The sequence below is a fragment of the Neodiprion virginianus genome, chromosome 4, assembly GCF_021901495.1.
Source record: "Neodiprion virginianus isolate iyNeoVirg1 chromosome 4, iyNeoVirg1.1, whole genome shotgun sequence".
NCBI lineage: Eukaryota > Metazoa > Arthropoda > Insecta > Hymenoptera > Diprionidae > Neodiprion > Neodiprion virginianus.
The window spans coordinates 34,268,493-34,275,793 of record NC_060880.1 but is presented as its reverse complement, the minus strand read 5'-3'; positions in this window follow the sequence as shown (position 1 = coordinate 34,275,793).

The window sequence follows — 7,301 nt, the reverse complement described above, 5'->3', positions numbered from 1 at the left end:
GATAATACAGACTATAAGCCGGCCGATTCGGGGTTTGGCTTGGTTGGTAATGCCGTAATAAAATCATACTCCCATCAAACGGTCCTGCACACCCCCTTAAAGGGAGAGACACGGAAAAAGCCTCGAGATTCGGATTCCTTCACTCACCGATTGGATTTTATTTGACGAAAGCTCTCGTCGCCTGGCCAATCCCGAGCCGGGGATCAACCCTAGGCCACGCCCCCCCTCCAGGGATGCTGCGGTGGGGCGAACGGGCGACGCGCGGCCGAGGAAGGGTGGGGCGAGGGGTGCTCTACACCCTTATCAACTTTATTATCTACCCCTGTCCTCTGTACTGGGGCGTTTTATGCCGCGAGATTTTCTTGTATACTCGCGACGGGGGGGATGAGGGGGGCGTTTATTTTATGGAGAGGAAATGCATTGCGGACTAATAGAGAAAGAAAGGACTACTCGTACCTATTTTGAGGCCTTATTTAGCAATTGCATAAACGTTTCGTTATACTCTCAGGCTGAATTTCATACTCGTTACCCTTTGTACTCGATGATCGTACAGGAGTAAATAGTGTACGTGTAGTATGCGGAGTTTCAGCTCTGAGAAAAATCGTGGATCGTTGACTGCACGATGAGTTTGATGGAAAATTTATTTTTCTGCATTATAAAATTTCATCGTATAAGTCCGCGGAAACTTTGGATAACTGGAAAACTTTTACTATCTGAAACTTTGACATTATACTCTGCAGCGAGTCACCCGGACGTATAATACCGGGGATGAAATCTAAACCGGAAGTATAAATATTTTCGAGCCTTGGCTTCCCGAAAACACCTCTTGCCTTAACAATTTGGTACACTTTTTACCACAGAGGCGATCTTGAAAATAATTTTCGAGGGTTTTTTTTTCTTCGTCGAAGTTGATTCCAGACAATGCTTGTCGTTCCGGATTAAAAATATGACCCGTCGACGAAGAATCGACAAGCTTAAACGCCCCGACTACACAGAATGGCTATAATTATCGAGTAACGCGGTGAGCTGCGACCATTTTCAGCGCAACAGCGGTAGTAATAATATTCCAATTCCGTAATTATTACACCGTTTCTGGCGAATGTATTGGAATAACACGCATACGTGGAGGCAGCATCCGAGAAACAGAGCGAGGAACGTGAAGGGGGTAGTTTGTTTGGGAGAAGTCGCGTCTATTAGGGGTTATTTCGCGTTTTTCTTACCAGCGGTAGTGTCCCGAAGCCTCCCTAGCAACCCTGAACGACGGGCCAATCGAAATGCACCAAGGGCCACCCCTGAGAGCGAGGTGGGGACTGGGGCCACACCCTCTTCGGAATTATACCTACCTCGTCGACGTCACGACTTATCACCCTCTCGGCGAGGGAAAAAAAATAATGAAATGAACATCGGGCGGGAATCGGGAATTATTATAAGAGCGGGCGGGTGAACTGGCGGGCTGAAGTTGGTTCCGTTGGCTTATATAAGCCGCGTTTCTCGATGGCAGATTGAAGAGGGATGAGGGATCGCTACGCGGGTCGGGGCGACGGGAGGAGGGGGCGGAAAAAGCGCGAGGCCACGGGCAGGGAAGGGAAGGGAAAACGAAAACGATTCATTTTACCAGAGAGGGATAATTATTCATTCTTTTAACGAGAGAAACTCAGAGGGGGGTGAAAATTCAAACGCGAATCTAATAATTTTTATTCGAATTAGTTACCCACCCCCGCTTATTACACCATATACATGGATAGGATCCGAAAATCTCTTGCCTCGAGTTATCCATTGATCGATTAAGCGCGGGTTGTTTCGTACCGATAAATAACCCATCGAAATAGAACCCCTGATTTTAACTAAACGACGAAACGGGGGAAATAATAATAACAGATTCCATTTCATGGAAGCACCTTCGGAATTAGGCCAAGAGACGAAATGATGTTATATTCGACCGAATCTGCGCTAAACGATACGATCTATAACCAATAATAAACCGTAATTCATGATATACAATTGCGCGATATTATATACGTATTTGATGCGGCATTATAGGTATAGGAATAACTAATAAAGTTGATTTCACGCTCGATTCGACGCATTCAACGCATTCGAAGAATATGAACTCCCCGTGCCTGCGGTATACGAGTGTGAACGTGTGTGTGTATAAGAGGTATACATAAGGCTGAAGCGTCATGTGTTTATAACTGCCCCCTATCAGTATAATATTATTACCGTCCCCGCCGCTGCTCCGGAGCATTATACGTATTATACGTTTTGCTCCTCACTTATATTCTTACGGAATATATTATTACGCGTATATATACCGGTGATTCACGGTCCCTCTAATTTGACAGCAGTTTTATTTAAGGGTAGCTAAATTATTACTGTACTGAATATGATACTCAACGCGGGCGGCACGAAGCGATAAACTTGAAATATCTTCGAGACAGAAGAATATACCCCCGCGGAGAGAGTTTGGGTAAACGATTTTTGCGGAAGTTACCCGTCGACGGCTTCCCGGCTCTTCTGCAGTGGTTGCGCCGTGAAATATTTCAAGGACTAATCCTTTTGAGGAAAAAATGCCAGATTGTGTCGTTAACAAAGTGAAACTGAATATGATTGAGTTGGATTGTATCGAAGTAACCTTTACCTGATACGGTAGAAAAGTTAAGATAAGCAAATTCAAGCAGAGAAAGTTCGGGTGTCAATGAATTCAGACAAATCACATTGTTGTTCCAATTTTTTTTATGCCTAAATCGTATCGTTTGTCTGTGTTTCAACGGTGGAAGAATAATTGTAAATAATTTTAAGTATGCGTTTTTTTGAAAAGCAAGTTCATTAATAACTACGACTTACGTCAATTTTGCGTGCAGAACAATTTTATGCGAAAGGAATTGATCTCACAGTCAGGCAATTTATCGAGAATTTGTTTAGGCACGAAGTAGGCATTTCAATTGGTATTTATTACAATTCTACGAAGGCTACAAGATTTCTGTCACTAAAAGAACAACGCGTTGGTGAAGTTGTTATAAAACAATCAAAAACCCTGCTTCTTTAGTTGAGATTCATGGATTTTGTTGTATCGATTAAACAAAACTTGATCGACTCAAGTCAGAGTTTTCAAACATTTGCCTTAGGATATTTTGAACTCAAACCACAAAAAGTATCAGTCGAAGTAATTTCGCGAAAAAAAAAGATCATGAAATTTTCCGTTATAGTCGCGGATCGGCATTCAGTTGTATAATAAAGACGTATCGAGTAAGTTGTTCGAGTTCGGCTGGTCGAGTCAAGGAGCGTAAGGGTGCTCGTCGGTGTGAATCGACGCCTCGAAGTCACACGTTGGCGTTACTGCTCGACGGCGAAGATTGCTTTGTTTGGAGACCAGAAGCGTAAGGTGTGTAGTACCTACACAGACACGGAGGACGTTGGAAGAGGGTACGACGGAGGCGAGGGAGTAGAAGAACAAGACGACAATAACAAGGGCGAGCAAGAAAGACGCCCGAAGAAATCCAATATCTTGGAGAAAAATTGGAACTGCAGTAGTCCTCCTGTTTGTGATACCGAAACGTATGATTCGTCGACGTCTCGGTCGCCATGGCGACGTTCTAGACGGCAACCCGTCAACCACGATCGACTGTCATCGCCGAGTTGATTGGATCATCGCACCGTATTACGTACCCATGTATATGCAGATAGAAGGAACGAATTTCACCCTTTCACGAGTCCTCAAGTTTCGCGGAATTTAATGAAAGCATAAATATCGCCGGACACAATTAACTCCCGGGGTCGTAACTCAGCGTACCTGCGGTGATTGCCTCCCGTGGTGGCGATGGCGATGGCCATGGTGATGGTGTTGGTGTCGGTGGTGGTGGTGATGGTGGTGGTGGTGCAGATGGCGATGGCGGCGGACCTTTCGCGCACTCCGGTGCCGCAGGGTGCGCCTTGTGTGACACTTGGCGACCCTCGGACCCGCACTTCGCGGCCGACGCACCGGTGCGACAAAGTTCGCGATAACGCGCTTCGGTTCGGCCCAGAGAGAGACGCGCGCCGCGCCGAAGGGTTCGTGTTAATTAATATCACGTCACGCGCCCCCCGGCTCAATTCTGTCTCTGCGTCCACACCCCGCTGCCCCCTGCTTCCTTCCAACGCCCACGCTGCATACCGACACTGATATTCGAACCGATTCCCAACGGCCCTTCGTAATACGTTGTCGATATGCGGTGGGGCGGAAGGAGGATGTTAACAAAGTGCCGAATTTTACTGGACTTTGAAGAATTGATCATCGTTTTGGTCCTAGGACGACAGTAAATAACAATTGTTTATACGAGAAGTTCTGGAAATATTGATAGGATGAATCGTTTCTGAAATTATTCTCCCTGACCAATTATATCTGTATAGCTTGTAGACAAGAAATTTACTAAAAGACCTGAATATAGGTATAAATGTTATGTATGCGTTTCAAAGATCGATATTTGACGCTTTCTGGTATCGGGTCGACAAAGATAATGGATCGCGTGTTACGGATAATGTAGAACCGTTTAACCTTTCATGCTGGTGTATAAAAGTAATCCGGAAGAATTGAGAGTTAGGTAAGGTTTGCAAAGAAGGAAAAGAAAGCAGTACTTTTTTAAGATCCTCGATTTCCGTTACAGATAAATGGAGATTGCTATCATTGATGATGAAGTGAGCAGCCCACGAATTGCTGAAAAAGTATCGGAATGCTCGAACACGGCAGAACCTTATGCCTCTACCTTTGGGGTGAATAACGCGTCGTAGTTCAGGTCGAAAGTCCCTCGCTGATTTGGTTCACAATGGAATATCCCCTGTTTGCGGTTTGCGCAATCCGCGGCAACGAGCGGCATAATCTTGAGTCCACTCGTTTCTCGAGTGGGGTTTCCCGGGTTCCGAGGGGAATTGGGACGGATACCGGATTGCCCGGGCGCCCGTTCCTCCCTTCGATCACTCTCTCGTATCCCCTAGGATTAATAAACAGTAGCTAACAAGTGGGCTCGGCAAATATATCGTGTGCAACGTCGTCTCCATTGATTGGGATAACTTTTGACAGTGTGCTAATTTGCCTTCTAATTCTAAGAGAGAGAGAGAGAGAGAGAGAGAGGAAAAGAACTAGAAACGACAATCGGGACTGATTCAAATTTACGAATCGACCATCTACCATCCACGATCAATGTGAAAATAAAACGGGCGATATAAAATCAATTCAAGATTCCGCTCGTGGTCCAGGGGCCGAAGGTCTGCTCTAGGATTGGGGGCAGTTATCGCTGCGTATCGCTCCTAATCGTTCTCCGGGTCGGGGAGACCGACCGGGGATAAAAGCTCGGCGAGAAGCCGAGAGAGAGAGAGAGAGAGAGAGAGAGAGAGAGAGAGAGAGAGAAGATGATGGTGGTGGTGGTGGTTGAGGGAGAATGAGGGGGCTAAAAGCCGAGCCCGAGGCGGGAGTGGACTCCCAAACGGAAGAACGAGTGGGAGAGAGGGAGAAAGAGAGAGTGATGCCGGGGTGCCCAGGGTGCCCAGGGTGCACTGGTGTTTTTGACAGGCCGATGAATTGAATAATCGCAAGTCGAGTCGTGGGGGCCCACCAAATCTCAGTCCCCCCTCTCTCTGTCTCTCTCTCTTTCTCTGTCTCGCTCTCTCGTATGCGTACGACTATGGCTATATACGCCAGATTAAACATATACTCGGTGATCGTTCCGAGCGTGGCACCCGCGCCGAGATACAAGGGAAACTTGATAGAGATGAGAAGTGAATTTTAAAAAAAGCGGGGAAATCAGAGTTGCTCGCAACAAATTCACTGGGTAACATTTTGAAAATTATCAAATATCTGTTTCAATTTCGTACTTTTTCATTTCAACGTACTCTCCGCTCTGTTGCACATCGGCACTTTCTTTTTCACCGAAGCGACAGCTGAGTGTTCGGTTCCGAATCGGTCACCCTGTATATAATGCATTGAGTTATAACGTGAGAGTGGAGATGCGGGAATTTGTACACGCACGTTTTCCCGAGCGAGGAGGAATCGCATTGATCACGATATCTCGAAAAAGTTTCGCTTAGGTTGGTAATAATGTTGGGGAAAAAAGTTTCACGGATTCTCGACGGGCATGCAGCCATCTTGGAACAACAGACTTGTGCCAAAGTTAATACGAGCAAGGAGATTTATGGATCCCATAAGTTATTTATTTCGACGCGGTATATTCACATCGGTGAATTCTTTCCTTTCTGCCTTTTCCGCGTTTTCCATTTAGCACCACGACTGGTGATGAATGCGTCGGAACTCGAAACTCGATTCTCGCGGAGTTGCAATCATCCCGTGTGCGAAATTAGTGCCAATATTGCTCAGGCATCGGTTTCCGGCCGGTCGCCTCCGAGACAGCTTTCAGTCTTCTTTGTCAGTTGCACGAAGGAAGACAGAGGCCGTACACCCTTCCTCCCCACGCAGTTAATTTGCCTAATTTATTAATTCGCCAGAGCCGCGGGGCTTGGAAATTACGCGGTTCAACAGTTCGTAAGCCATGAACGGCGCCGGCCACGTGGCCGCTTCATCGAGGCACCGCGGTGGCAGCTTCTGTTTTCAACACTCCATGCTTCGATGGCTCGGATCGAGGGTCAACCGATGGAAACACCCTGATCCGATCATTTATAGTGTTGCGAGGGCGGCCAAATAATCCTCCGTTCCTCAGGAATAAGTCGGGAATAATTTTCCTCGAGTTGTCACGGAGTTTGCCAAATTCTCGAACATTGTATCCATCATCGCAGCTCGTGCTTCATCCCTGTTCGAAACCATGTACAACGATCATTAGCACGACAGAAGTTTTCCGAGTTTTAAATACTGTCCCTTAATGAATTCAACGATCGGTATTCCGAGTGTAAAGCTTGATCGACCTACTCATTGGTTCATTGATTGAACTGTACCAAAATTTGCCAATTTTCACTTATAGTAAATGATTGTCAAAAATTTAGGACAGAATATCGTTAAACTAGATATTCATGTACACAGATATACAACTCGGAGGAATCAGTACCTACTTTTTGCTTTCTCTTCACGTGGTCCAACCCACAGTGATTCTGGTTCAAAGCCGAAGTGCGATCTTTGAGTAGAACGCAGCCCTTCAACGATCGTAGGTCGATTTAATTTAAACATACTCTCGCGACCAGGGATCGTTACCTGCAGCAGTGCCCTGAGGCTGGCGATCGAACGGCTAGTCGCCTTGCGATTTTCCAGAGCGTGCCGCCCCGAGTACACAAGGGGGACAAGCTCAGGGTGAACTGCAGTGCAAGGGATGAGAGGAGTGAAGCCA